Here is a 15,688-nt window from a genome sequence, read left to right on the forward strand (position 1 = left end):
GAAAAGCAAGGGGAAGCAATTTGGGTTAGGCGATGTGCACTGAACACTCCTATGAAATCCTGAATAAGGTACTCGTCATCTATAGCTAACGAGACTCCAGATATAACTCCTTTGGCAGGCGCCCTGCTCTGAAGATAAATGGAGGTCACTTCCGATGTGGGCAATTTTGCCAGATACAGTGCACGATTCTTCTGTTGTTCATTGACCAAAAACAAAAACAAAAGAAGGCCGCTTCTTGTCACCTTGATTGAATCCACCTTTCCCACTACTCTCTTCACAGTCCTTGATAGTAAAAATGGATCTCTCAAATGAACGTCCAAAAATCGCAGTCCAACAAGAAATACATTATTAGACCAATCCTTGTCTTCCAATACAACTTTTGCTAACTACGTTCCATTTTTGGATTTCACCGTTTTCCATTCATGGTCACAAACTTCAGTTGCCGTACTTTCAGATTCAAGCAACATTTTCACTTCCGCCAGCTCCAACCTTCTCTCTATTGACCCTTGGAGCCTTCATCAAGTTTTGGTTCTACAAAGCTGTGGTCCATCATAACATTGAATAATCAATCATCAATTCATTAATTAATTATTGCACCATATGCGATCAATTATCAGTTCTAAACATGTATTTTTCTTCTCTATGCTGCCTGCAGCATTATCTATTTTACCTGCGCGCTGTGGCAGACGAGGCGGTTTGGTCAAGACGTTTACACAGATCAGACACGGACAGAGTAGGATTAGCTCAGTTTCAAAGGTGTTTATTAAAATAATAGTTCAAAAGAAAAGAATAGGTCTCCCCCATGAGACCCTCTCCAGGATACCGTCTTCTTGGCTCCGAGTCTTACTGTATCCTGTGGGGATCAAAAACTGAACTCACTCCTGTTACCTCTGCAACCATCCCCAACTATACAGGAGTCCTTTCTCCTTCCTCCTTCCTCCTTTCTCCTTTCTCCTTTCTCCTTTCTCCTTTCTCACCCCCCACCACCACTCTCTTCCCTGTGTGCTGCTCTTCTAGCAGCTTTATGGGACGTGTACAGCTGGTGAGCAATCAGCCCTTGATTACTCAACAACTCCCAATCAGCCCCAATTAGTCCTGGCCGGAGAACCCGTCGAGACCTGGCACGTCCAGCAGATGGAGCCATCGCCTCATGATGTATACTCCGTCTGTCACCAGGCCTGGACGAGTCTCCCCCTGGTGGCTGACCTGCTATACGCCACAGCGCATATTTGACAGTCGTTGGTCGGAGTCACCAGAGGAGCCAGTATTAATCCTGCTGTAGAATTCATTGCAGCCAGCAGGTCAAACTAACTACTAATGAAAACAACTGTTTGTCACTAAATCCGGCGAGAACTAGGACAATGAAAAACAGCTAGCTGGAGCTCTTTTGAGCAGTTGGCTGGATATGTCCTCACCCGCTATATGCTATAAGCTTAATGCTGATTGGTTTTGGTTCTGCCCACTATTGTGCTGTCCGGTCAGAACATGATGAGGCCCATATTGAACACTTGGTCACCACCAGACACAAACACAGACACAGCTGACTCCATTAAAGTTCTGTATATTGTTGTTTGGTTATTTTCGATGGATGCAAAACACTTCAAGATAGTAAAAGAGCATGTGGGAGTTCGTCATTATACAATACTTGGTTCTTCTCGAGATGGCAGGTGAACACACTCTAACCTGATGTGTGCGGGGTGGAGCCCTGAGTGCATCCAAGCACCCTGATTGGTTGGATGGGGTGAAGGGTGATTGACAGTACTGAAGGCCAGTCAGGTTAAGAGGGCCAGCCTTTTTTACAGCCACCCTTGGATTTTTCTGCTGGGAATCCACACATTTTAAAAGGCCTCGATGGGGGGGCTTTTCCTGAAAGTGCCTAGTCCTATCCGGCAGGAGCCTAGTGGGATGGGAGACCGAGGGCCTAGAACTAGGGCAGGAGGTTTGGCATGTAGCACTGTGGGAGCTGACTGCTTGCCGACTGAGGCTGGGGGCTGTGGACCAACTGAGGGCAGAGACTGCAGACCTAGTGGGGTAGAGAACCTATAGCCTGGTGGAGCAGTGGACTGAGCGCTGGAGACAGCGAAACTAGAACGGCTGAAGGCTGGGAGCCTAGTGGTAATAACATTGGGCCTGCCAGGGACACCGATTCTGGGCCTGCCAAGGACACCAGCTCTGGGCCTGAGAGGGGCACCGGCTCAGGGCCTGCTAGTGACACTGACTCTGGGCCTACCATTGACACCTGGTCTGGGCCTGCCAGGAAAACTGACTGAGAGCGATAGAGCTCTGGGCCTACTATAAGAACTGGTAACACTGAACCTAGCCGGGCAGGAACCTAATGACCCACCTGGGCTAGGGACTGAGGGGCAACAAGTGCTTGAAACAGCAGATTTTATATATGTTAAAAAAATTAAGTTAACATTCCGCCTTGGGGCTAACTCCTCAATTTGTTTTATGCATGCCAGCAAAGCCACTACACAACACTAAACAATACATAAATTGCACAAACTGTTAGGGCCTACATAAAGCTGTCCCAACAGCAGAGCTTTCATTTCAGCAGCATGGAGTGATGCTTTATTGCTGGATGACAGCATGGCCAATGTATTCAACCTTCTCTGGGCCATGGTGTTGCATGTGAATTTTTGTCCTTTTAAGCTTGGAAAAGAGACCCTTCAACCCAGACTTGGACCACACACCCTCTCCACTGAATAGCAGGCTAGTGATTGCTTTGCAACGCTTGCAGTTAGCCATTGAGTCCTTCCAAATCACTCATTGTTGAATTTGCGATTCCCAAATTGTTGTGCATGTTTATGTCCAATGGCCGATGAGCACCGATACATTTTATCTATAATTTCACTTCATATGACAAGGATTGAAAACGATTTGCCAGTAGATTGTCGACTTGATTCATGATGATGACTGCTAGCTTACTAGCTAAGATTAGGAAAGTATGATGTTGACATGATCAGTCCAATCAAAGCTATTGTAGATATAACGTGAATTGACGTGATTTTATCTGTGGCCAATGGCCTTGAGCCTTCTTGGATGGGCACTTCTAATGTAAATCTACGGCAGCACCCAAGAGGCTTGAATTTTCGAGCTCTCCCCGTAGATTTTGAGGTGACGTAGTGTCCCAATGAGTGACAGAACACTGAGCCAATCACAGCGCAACTAGAGAACATTACCAACCCCTAAGCTCTGTATTTTCCGCTCGCTGTCCCACCACCACAGAAAGCACTGAGCGAGGCTGAAACACCTGCATTTTGGAGCTGTCTTACTCAAGAAAGCAAAAAAAAGAGACCATGTTTTTTTAAACATTATTTGCAAACTGATATGTGACACGTATTAATGCCAAAATAACATGCAAAACAGGCCAAAAACACAGGTGGGGCTCAAAACACCCTGAATGACGGTTGCCACTAGGTACAACTATGGTACTTTCACTTATACCATGGTATAGTCTGTATCATGGAAATGTACCATGGTTTTAGCTTTGAAGTATTATGGTACTGCCAAGCACCTAAATAATACCACGGTATTACCCAGTTTTTACTATGGTATACAGTGCATTCGGAAAGTATTCAGACCCCTTGAACTTTTCCTCATTTTGTTAGGTTACAGCCTTATTCTAACATGGTTTAAATGATCAATCTACACACAATGCAACATAATGACAAGGCGAAAACAGGTTTTAGAATTTTTGCTCCATGGATTGATGAGTAATTGAAAAACGGTATGGTTGAAAAAGATACGGCAAAAGGAGTGGCTAATAAGTCTGGCTGCACATCTGACTGGCTGACTTACTGCAAATTGAGAAATTATGTGACCAAACTCAACAAAAAGAAGAAGAAGCTTTATTATGAAGCCAAGATCATGATATAAAAACTTTGGAGTGCTTTAAATGACATTATGGGCAGAAAGCCAAATTCACTCCATATTTCATCGAATCAGATGGCTTATTCATCACAAAACCATTTGATGTTGCTAATCATTTTATTGATTACTTCATTGTGTCACAACCTGATCTGTTTCACCTGTCTTTGTGCTCGTCTCCACCCCCTTATCTTACGAACTCTGCCCTGGACTACCGACCCCTGCCTGCCCTTGACCTTTCGTTTGCCTGCCCCATGTTGATATAATAAACGTCTGTTATTCGAACTGTCTGCATCTGGGTCTTTTCCTGAGCCGTAATACATTCGCAAAGTAGGCAAACTTAGGCAAGAAATGCCAACAACGAACAGTGAGCCATTGTATTCTTGCACAAAAAAAACAAATAATGAAAGAAAAGCATTGCAAGTTCGAATTTTGTAAAGTTAATGTGGGAGAGGTGGAAATATTATTGTTATCGATCAATAATGACAAACCTCCTGGCATTAATAACTTAGATGGAAAGCTACTGAGGATGGTAGCTGACTCTATAGCCACTCCTATCTGTCATGTCTTTAATCTGAGCCTAGAGAAAAGTTTTTGGCCTCAGGCCTGGAGGGAAGCCAAAGTAATTCCGCTACCCAAGAGTGGTAAAACGGCCTTTACTGGTTCTAACAGCAGACCTATCAGCTTGCTGTCACCTCTTAGCAAACTTTTGGAAAAAATGTTGTTTGACGAAGAAATGTGTCCTACTTCTCTGTAAATTAACAACAGACTTTCAGCATGCTTATAAAGAAGGGCACTCAACATGTACTGCACTGACACAAGTGACTTATGGTTGAAATAAATTGATAATAATAAGATTGTGGGAGCTGTACTGATACATTTCAGTGCAGCCTTTGATATTATTGAACATAACTTGTTGTTGAAAAAATGTATGTCTTATGGCTTTTCAACCTCTGCCATATTGGGGATTCAGAGCTATCTATCTAAAAGAACTCAAAGGTTTTTCTTTAATGGAAGCTTCTCTAATTGTCAAACATGTAAAGTGTGGTGTACCGCAGGGTAGCTCTCTAGGCCCTTTACTCTTCTCTATTTTTACCAATGACCTGCCACTGTTATTAAACAAAGCATGTGTTCATGTATGCTGATGATTCAACCATATACGTATCAGCAACCACAGCTAATGAAGTCACTAAAACCCTTAACAAAGAGTGGGTGGCCAGTAATAAACTGGTCCTGAACATCTCTAAAACTAAGAGCATTGTATTTGGTACAAATCATTCCCGTAAATTCTAGACCTACGCTGAATCTGGTAATGAATGGCGTAGCTGTTAAATAAATTGAGGAGACTAATTGACTTGGTGTCATCTTAGATTGTAAACTGTCATGGTCAAAACATATAGGGTGGGTTGCACCAACATGGATTAACTCTTAAACTGGATTAAATCAAGGTTTATCTATTCATCTTGTTGCACCAAATATTAAACCTAGTTTTAAATTAATCATAGTTAAATTAAATCCTTCCTCTAATCTAAGTTTAGTTTTCACTTTAAACCTATATTAATTTTAAGCCTGTTGCTCAATGAATAAAAAAAAATATATCTAAACTTAGATTGGAGATTAATTCTAAACTGCCACTTGAGGTGGTTTAATTAACTGATAAAATGGCAGCATATCTACTGTGGGGAGACCAACATGAATTAATCAGAGAATAATTAGAGACAGGTTGAATCCTGTTGAGTTTTATAATAATTAACTCATTATTAGTAGGCTATTTACGTGCATATTTTGTACAACAATTGAATTGGGGCTGATGATATGCCCAGCCTTGGTACGAATGATGATGTTATGCAACATGCTGTAAACGGGCCTGATAACGGTAACTTTGTAGTGAAGTAGCATTGACGTTAGTTTTAACGTGCATTATAGGCATTGATATTTACCAGTTATTTAGGCTTACTAAATATCGGTGGGTCAAATTGTCCGTCATCGTCACAGGGGTTATGGAGAGGGGCAGACTGCTGGGGAATCATCTTGCATATCTTCTGGGTGATAGGACCAATTCCCTTGGACGGAGACCCCCCTCTTACTACGGTCTGAAATAGCCCCTGCCTCTCCTTTGCCGCATCCTTTTTGGCTTTCGCTTTTACGTTTTTATTCCAGCACATTTTCATCCGATTTGGCTCCCTCTTCTCTTTAATCCATGTCGATCCTATACATTTGTCACATAAAATGGCCCAGGTGTCTTCCTTCTTTTTGACAGTCATGTTGTCTGGCTTTTTATCCTCCAGTACGTTACTAAATTCCTCCATCAGCTCTGACAAGAGTTTTTTTCATAAGCGAAGAAATTTGAACCTCTTTGACATGCCATGATCAGGTGGCTAGCGGACAAATAATACATGGCTAAATAACATTAAGTAACAGCAATAATAAATAATATTGTATGCTAGCTTGTTTTATAAACTAGCTAGCTACAGTAGCTAACGTTAGCTAACAAATTCGTTTTCTGTCTAGTACTGGCAAATAACAGATTTTATTTTAAATCAGCCAACCCATGAGAACCTTTCACGATGGAGTTGCAGTAGTTCTGTAAGGTTCTGTATTTATTTTCTTAGTCAACCTTGTGTTCTGTTTCATTATGTTCTTGAACGTAGCCTTGTTTCTTTGTGTTCTTGAACGTAGCCCTGTCTTTCATTTTTGTTCATTGATTTCACCTGTGTTAGTTACTCACCTGGTCTCATCAGCTTCTTATTTGGTTCAGTTCATTCTGTTTGTGCCTTTGTTAGGTATTGTTCGTTTTGATGCTACTAAAGCCTTTTCCTAGCTCGTTTGTGAGAACCAGTTATAGCCTTCAGTCCTAGTTTTTGTCTAGTTTTGTCTTATCTTGATTATTATCCAGTTGTGTGGTCGAGTGCTGCAAGGAAAGGCCCAGAACAGAGTGGCACGTCTTGCTCTTCATTGTAATCTAAGGGCTGATATAAATGCTATGCATGCCAGTCTCTCTTGGCTAAGAGTTTAGGAGAGACTGACTGCATCACTTCTTATTTTTATAAGAAACCTTAATATGTTGAAAATTCCAAATTGTTTGCATAGTCGATTTACACACAGCTCTGACACACACACTTACCATACCAGACATGCCACCAGGGGTCTTTTTACAGTTCCCATATCCAGAACAAATTCAAGAAAGCGTACAGTATTATATAGAGCCCTTATTTCATGGAACTCCGTTCCATCTCATATTGCTCAAATGAATTACAAACCTGGTTTAAAAAAAACAGATAAACTAACACCTCACAGCACAACGTCTCTCCCCTATTTGACCTAGATAGTTTGTGTGTATGTATTGATAACTAGGCTATGTGTGCCTTTTTTAAATGTTTTATTATTTAGTTTTGTCCTTGGGCTGTTCTTGTCTATTGGTTAGACTGGTTAGACAGTAAACTCTCCTTCCAGACTCACATTAAGCATCTCCAATCGAAAATTAAATCTAGAATCAGCTTCCTATTTTGCAACAAAGCATCCTTCATTCATGCTGCCAAACATACCCTCATAAAACTGACTATCCTACCGATCCTCGACTTCGGCGATGTCATTTACAAAATAGCCTCCAACACTCAACACAACAAATTGGATGCAGTGCCATCCGTTTTGTCCCCAAAGCCCCATATACTACCCACCACTGCGACCCGTATGCTCTCGTTGGCTGGCCCTCGTTTCATATTCGTCGCAAAAACCATTGGCTCCAGGTCATCTATAAGTCTTTGCTAGGTAAAGCCCCGCCTTATCTCAGTTCACTGGTCACCATAGCAGCACCCACCCGTAGCACGCGCTCCAGCAAGTATATTTCACTGGTCATCCCCAAAGCCATCTCCTCATTTGGCCGCCTTTCCTTCCAGTTCTCTGCTGCCAATGACTGGAACGAATTGCAAAAATCACTGAAGCTGGAGACTTATATCTCCCTCATTAACTTTAAGCATCAGCTGTCAGAGCAGCTTACCGATCATTGCACCTGTCCACAGCCCATCTGTAAATAGCCCACCCAACTACCTCATCCCCATATTGTTTTTTGTTTTTGCTCCTTTGCACCCCAGTATCTCTACTTGCACATTCATCTTCTGCACATCTATCACTCCAGTGTTTAATTAATCAATTGTAATTATTTTGCCACTATTGCCTATTTATTGCCTTACCTCCCTAATCTTACTACATTTGCACACACTGTATATAGATTTTTCTATTGTGTTATTGACTGTACGTTTGTTTATCCCATGTGTAACTCTGCTTTGCTTTATCTTGACCAGGTCGCAGTTGTAAATGAGAACTTGTTCTCAACTGGCTTACCTGGTTAAATAAAGAAATAAAAAAATAAAAAATGAAATAAAAAAATAAAAAAATAAATTAATGTTCTGTATTATGCCATGTTTCATATTTTGTGTGGACCCCAGGAAGAATAGCTGCTGCTTTTGCAACTGCTAATGGGAATCCTAATAAAATACCAAATACCAAACTGAAATGTGGGAGAATGTAAGATTTATGGTAGCCTAATCTTTGGCATTTTGTAATCATTTACAGTATTTATAGTCAAGGGGTGTTGTGCTTGTTTCGGCCTGCAGAATGTGCTTCCCGCTCTAGTGGTTGCTTCACGCGCTCTCACTCTACAGTGGCTCTCGCGCTAGCCTGCCTAGTCAGTGAGTCAGTTGAACGAGAGAGCCAACTGAAAAGTGACGAGAGAAGCACCAGATAAACAAAATATTTTAAATGTTATGATCACGGTGAGCGAGTTATAAAGCATAGGATATGAAACACCAAGTTAAGCGGAGTGTAATTATATAATTGTTGTTCATTTTTTATGATGTTTTGATAGTTTAATTATTTATAAAAGTCTGTAAGCACAGAAGCTAACGTCGGCGGCATGGCATCAGGCGACAGGACCAATGAACGACCAGCATCCCGGAGTTGCCTCTTCACTGTTGACGTTGAGACTGGTGTTTTGTGGGTACTATATAATGAAGCTGCCAGTTGAGGACTTGTGAGGCCTCTGTTTCTCAAGCTAGACACTCTAATGTACTTGTCCTCTTGCTCAGTTGTGCACCGGGGCCTCCCACTCCTCTTTCTATTCTGGTTAGAGCCAGTTTGCGCTGGTCTGTGAAGGGAGTAATACACAGCGTTGTATGAGATCTTCAGTTTCTTGGCAATTTCTCGCATGGAATAGCCTTCATTTCTCAGAACAAGAATAGACTGACGAGTTACAGAAGAAAGTTATTTGTTTCTGGCCATTTTGAGCCTGTAATCGAACCCACAAATGCTGATGCTCCAGATACTCAACTAGTCTAAAGAAGGCCAGTTTTATTGCTTCTCTAATCAGAACAACAGTTTTCAGCTGCGATAACATCATTTTAAAAGGGTTTTCTAATGATCAATTAGCCTTTTATAATGATCAACTTCGATTAGCTAACACAACGTGAAATTGGAACATAGGAGTGATGGTTGCTGATAATGGGCCTCTGTATACCTATGTAGATATTCCATAACAAATCAGCCGTTTCCAGCTACAATAGTCATTTACAACAATAACAATGTCTACACTGTATTTCTGATCAATTTGATGGTGTTTTAATGGACAAAATAAATGATTTTCTTTCAAAAACAAGGACAATTCTTAGTGACCCCAAACGTTTGAACGGTGGTGTATATATCAATATATAAACATAATTAATCAGTGTACTGGTAAAACAGTTGGTTATGATTGGGGAACCAGCTATACATTTAAACCCTACATGAAAATGTGCATAGGAGGAACCACCATGTGGGTACAACATTTAAAATTACATTGAGTAATTAGAAAATATTTTGATGGAGAAGAAATGACTCTTTTCAAATTATAAGAAAGAAAGAACTTCCTAACCAAATACTGTTGTTTGTGTGTTTGTGTCTGAGTGTGTGTTTGTATAAACGGAGAATGATAAGAAAATAAGGAGAAACAGGGATGATGATGATAATGACTGTCCACCACCTAACTTTGCTTGTTACAACTGTGGAAAAGAGGGAAATTTCACTAGAACGTGTCCAAACCCAAGAAGACAGAGGGCAGTGGGGGAAGGTTGGAAAACCGGACCTTCAACGAAAACAATCCTTTACAACCCACATATGGACTGACGCGAGTTAGAGACTGTTGACTCCCTTGGACAGCATTGAAAGATTTTTTGTCAAACCCCCTTGAGAAGCCGATGGTTTGTCTCTTCGTCAACAGTGAGATAATAGATTTTCTAGTAGATATTCGAGTAGATTTTTTAGTAGATACTGTGTTGTTTTAACCCCCACCTTGATTAGTCTCCCAGATGCAAGGATGATTTTGAGACAATTCGAGATTACGTTCTACTCTTCCAGGCTATCCCTATCTCAGTTACACCCTCCACATCTTGTCTATGGAATGCAGTCTTTAACTCGTTTGTCAGCTCAAGCCATCTCTTGTGACCATATGCCCAGATTAGCTGTAGGAAGTGGAGACCCTAAAGACACAGCCTTAGTAGAACAGAAATATCTTACTATTAGTTAAATATGAATTGTTAACCATTAATATCAAATAAATCTGATAAATATGTAATTTCTCTCACACCAGATAAACTATTTTACATTTTCAAGGTGTCAAGACTCCCTTCATTCTTCTCACATGCTGTCCAAGGGCGTCAACTGTCTCTAACTGGCATTGCAATGTCTGTCATAAATTCCCATGTCCAAACCTCCCATGTCAAATGAATCAGTCAGCAATGTGGAGTGACTATGAAAGAGTTGCTCACAATGCCCCTACCTGTTAGAATTGATAGCACATGCATAAAACATCAATTCATTGCATGTTGTTCTGTAAATTTGGCAGGAAGAGATCTTCTCTGTAAATTGGGGATTACATGTGACTGGTACTATGCATAGGACTTATAAGATATCTTCTCAACTGCTCACAGTTGTTGGAAACAGAAAGACAGTTTTGTGTCACAGACTGGCTGACATTGCAGCGCAAATGTCTCACCATTGACAAGACATTTATATTATGGACAGATGATGGACCCTAATTTTGATGAATTAATGTGTTGTCAACATCAGTGATATTTGAAGCGTGAGACTGGTATAAGACATTACTTCCAACATATTCTCCAGTAGTAAATTGGCAGACATTCCAGTATTGGTTCTAATACAAGGTATCAAAACCGTTACCAATTGAAAGGCACAAATACCATAACTACTCTCCAGGGAAGTGGGTTTCACTAACTTAGAAAATTGTTAAATTGGCATATATTAGAGCGTTGAGTGAGTAAATCTAAACACTCTGGCCATGGTCAGGACGAGGTAAACTATAGCAAAATCATAGAGGCACTAAAAGAAGCAAAAGGGTATTCTAACAACTCGGCTTGAATATGAAAAAAATTGATGGATAAAATTGGGAAGCATTTTTCCTGCTGATGGGAAATATGCGAGAGCGGATACAAATTCATTGCTTTAACTAAATATGACATCCGCATAGAATAACATTACAGCAGTACAGTATGTACTGGTAATATATGTTAGCTAGCTCCCTAATGTTAGTCGGCTACTAAAATATCAAACTTGTCAGTATATTAACTATGCTATCCAATCTTTATTGATTGATTATTCACGCCATTCTTAGCTTAGCTAAATGGTATAGACATTGTGCGTTCTCAATGGACATTGTTAAATGGGGTGCTTTGTAAATTCGCTCTGGGTATTTGTTTGGATTTCAGAGCACTCTCGTATGAATGTACCAGAGCGCAGAATAACATGATGAATTTACGAAGGCTCAACACCCGTTGAATTAAAAAATATATATATTTCACCTTTATTTAACTAGGTAGGCTAGTTGAAAACAAGTTCTCATTTACAACTGCGACCTGGCCAAGATAAAGCAAAGCAGTTCGACACATACAACAACACAGAGTTACACATGCAATAAACTAAATAATACACTAGAAGAAAAAGTATATATACAGTGTGTGCAAATGAGGTAAGATAGGGGAGGTAAGGCAATAAAATAGGCCATAGTGGCAAGGTAATTACGATATAGCAATTAAACACTGGAGTGATAGATGTGTAGAAGATGAATGTGCAAGTAGAGATACTGGGGTGCAAAGGAGCAAAATAAATAAATAAATACAGTATGGGGATGAGGTAGTTGGATGGGCTATTTACAGATGAGCTATGTACAGGTGCAATGATCTGTGAGCTGCTCTGACAGCTGGTGCTTAAAGTTAGTGAGAGAGCTAAGAGTCTCAAGCTTCAGCGATTTTTGCAGTTCGTTCCTGTCATTGGCAGCAGAGAACTAGAAGGAAAGGCGACCAAAGAGGAATTGGCTTTGGGGGTGACCAGTGAAATATACCTGCTGGAGCGCGTGCTGCGGGTGGGTGCTGCTATGGTGACCAGTGAACTGAGATAAGTCGGGGCTTTACCTAGCAAAGACTTGTAGATGTCCTGGAGCCAGTGGGTTTGGCGACGAGTATGAAGCGAGGGCCAGCCAACGAGGTCATGCAGGTCACAGTGGTGGGTAGTATATGGGGCTTTGGTGACAAAACGGATGGCAATGTGATCGACTGCATCCAATTTGTTGAGTAGAGTGTTGGAGGCTATTTTGTAAATGACATTGCCGAAGTCGAGGATCGGTAGGATGATCAGTTTTACGAGGATATGTTTGGCATCATGAGTGAAGGATGCTTTGTTGCGAAATAGGAAGTTGATTCTAGATTTAATTTTGGATTGGAGATGCTTAATGTGGGTCTGGAAGGAGAGTTTGCAGTCTATCCAGACACCTAGGTATTTGTAGTTGTCCACATATTCTAGGTCAGAACCATCCAGAGTAGTGATGCTGGTCGGGCGAGCAAGTGCGGGCAGCGATCGGTTGAAGAGCATGCATTTCGTTTTACTTGCATTTAAGAGCAGTTGGAGGCCACGGAAGGAGAGTTGTATGGCATTGAAGCTCATCTGGAGGTTAGTTAGCACAGAGTCCAAAGAAGGGCCAGAAGTATACAGAATGGTGTTGTCTGCGTAGAGGTGGATCAGAGAATCACCAGCAGCAAGAGCAACATCATTGATGTATGCAGAGAAGAGAGTCGGCCAGAGAATTGAACCCTGTGGCACCCCCATAGAGACTGCCAGAGGTCCGGACAACAGGCCCTCCGATTTGACACACTGAACTCTATCAGAGAAGTAGTTGGTGAACCAGGCGAGGCAGAATATGGCCGGTGTCAGTAAACGTCAGGGAAAGAACGTAATTAAATTGTTGCCAGCAGCACAGTTCGTCACCAATGCTTTGGATAAACATGGAAAAAGCCTAACCAGCTCTGCTAAAATACACAGGAAACTGTTGTGGGAAAAACCCAGCAGTGTTGCAGTTCTTGACACACTCAAACTGGTATGCCTGGCACCTACTACAATGCCCCGTTTAAAGGCACTTTAAAGTCCAAATTTCCAAAACACATGAAGAAGTCAAATGTTTAACTAGTAATTTGTTATGCTAACAAGCTAGCAAGAGGCTGCATAGCAACATCATCAACTTCCGGTAGACATGCAAAGCTCAACTGAAAGGTTACTGTTTGTTTACAGTATACTAAAATGAACTAATAGTATATTGTATGAATTATATACTCATTAAGCATGTAGTATATAGTATATTAGTATGGTATTTGAACACAGCTTGGGTATGTGAGTATATTGATAAAATGTGTACGTATGTTTTGATGGCAGGTTTGAAACCTGTTATCAAGATGGATAATGCGGGGGTAGTGGGAAAATACCGAAGCGTAGTGTGTGGGGCCATTGGTCATTCGAAAAGTGAGTGTAGGGGCAATATTGGCAAAATTTATGACAGGAAAGTATGGTGAATTCCCTTACCCTAACCAATGAAACTATAAATGCTTAAGGGATTTTCTATGTCCGGGTAATACAATTAAATAAAATAGCCCATATGGCTTGAAAATTATTATTTTTTCCGCAGTAAGAGTTGTAGACATAACTTGAATGTAGACATAACTTGTAACGACGTAAAAAAACGAATGAGGGTTTCCATCAAATTAAAAATCATTGCGGAGCAAATGTGATGTAATAAAGGAATTTCATTATGTCGCAAGGGAAAATATATTCTGCTTTTATTGACCTCGCCAGATCTGTTTCCAAATCATTGACTATCGATTCAACTCGTTGACTGCTAAATCCCCTTTGCTCATGTAAAATCTTTGCAATGAAACACTTGGACGAACTTTAAGGCTACTTTCTGGTAATTATGTCATTATTATGTGCCAGATGTTAAGACTACAAACCATTATAATTGGATTATTTGCGGGATATACTGGTAATTTCATTAGCATTGGGTCTGTGTTACTGACTGAATTGAAGTTGTGGGCAGAAAGAGGCTCAAGTATTGTGAACTATTTTAACTCCCAACGAAATGTATATTTTTCCTTAAGAATTGGCTGATGTATTTTGTGGATTTGGCACATTACATGTTCATCTTATAATAATACATGTTTAATAAGTGTGAAGCAGAAAGGGAATATCCTATAGAGGTTGGTATTAAAAATACAGAGTAATATTGTTTGGGTAGACTGAAATGAAAACAATGCCTTCTAATAAGGTGAATGGAAATATGTTATTAGTTATTAGTGGTTTTTGGATAGACTCTAATAATACCATGTTTTAGTATGCGGGTGAAAGTGAGTCGTGCTCGCTGGGCTATATCAGGCTGTAAGGGACGTAGTGGGACATTTGAAGCAGAGGTCTGAATAGTTGAATTGGAAAAGTTCTTTGACCGTTTCTGATTGATGTTGCTCGGTTTTGTAGTTTAGGTAACACCAGTGAATTTGAGCAGAATGTAATGTAATTTAACCCTCCTGCTGTGTTCCGGTCTAATTGGATCGATTTACAAGTTTTCTCTCTGAAAAATGTAGTTAATTTAATCTGATTGTCATAAGGTTCCATGACTTTGTCCACACAGGGCATCTAAACACACAAAATAAATTATGATTTTCATAACATTTTGGGTGTTTTATTTAACTTGTGTACGTACACCTGTGGTGAACGGTCATCAGAAATTAATGGGTGAGACTACAATCAGTGTATAAAATTGAGTTCATGCAGATTCATCAGATGGACACATGACCCCCAAATACATGTGTATTTGAGCACACACACACACACACACACCACACACACACACCACACACACACACACACACACACACACACACACACACACACACACACACACACACACACACACACACACCACACACACACACACACACACCTCACTCCCCTTCTTGGCTTCCATGGCAACCCCCACGGCAACCTTTCCCCAGTAGAATCTTTCCCCCACGGGAAACACACCTGTTGGCATTCTCACAAACAATCACAACATTGTTTCCAAAATATATAGAACTTTTCTCGCAGCTCTGGTATATAAAGCTTTTTTGAGGCCTTGCTCACAATTCATTCTGTGGCAGCACAATGACCAAACGATATACTGTATATGAGGCCTACTGGCCATAAATAGCAAATAGCAGTTCAAAACTTGTAATGTTCACAAGAACTTAAGTTCATAAAAATATCAAACACAACATTAGATGATAATATATGTATTATTATGGATTTCTAATCAGCTATAATGGGTCGGTCATTTTGGACAGGGAACACAGAATTAACATGAAACGAACACAACAGGAAGGCTAAAACCATAATCTGTTTCCATTACGTGGGACAGTGGAAAGTATCTAGTGAATGTGAATGTGTTTTAGTATTGAATATCGAGCTGATGAATATT

This window comes from Salvelinus sp. IW2-2015, linkage group LG33, assembly GCF_002910315.2.
Source record: "Salvelinus sp. IW2-2015 linkage group LG33, ASM291031v2, whole genome shotgun sequence".
NCBI classification, from domain to species: domain Eukaryota; kingdom Metazoa; phylum Chordata; class Actinopteri; order Salmoniformes; family Salmonidae; genus Salvelinus; species Salvelinus sp. IW2-2015.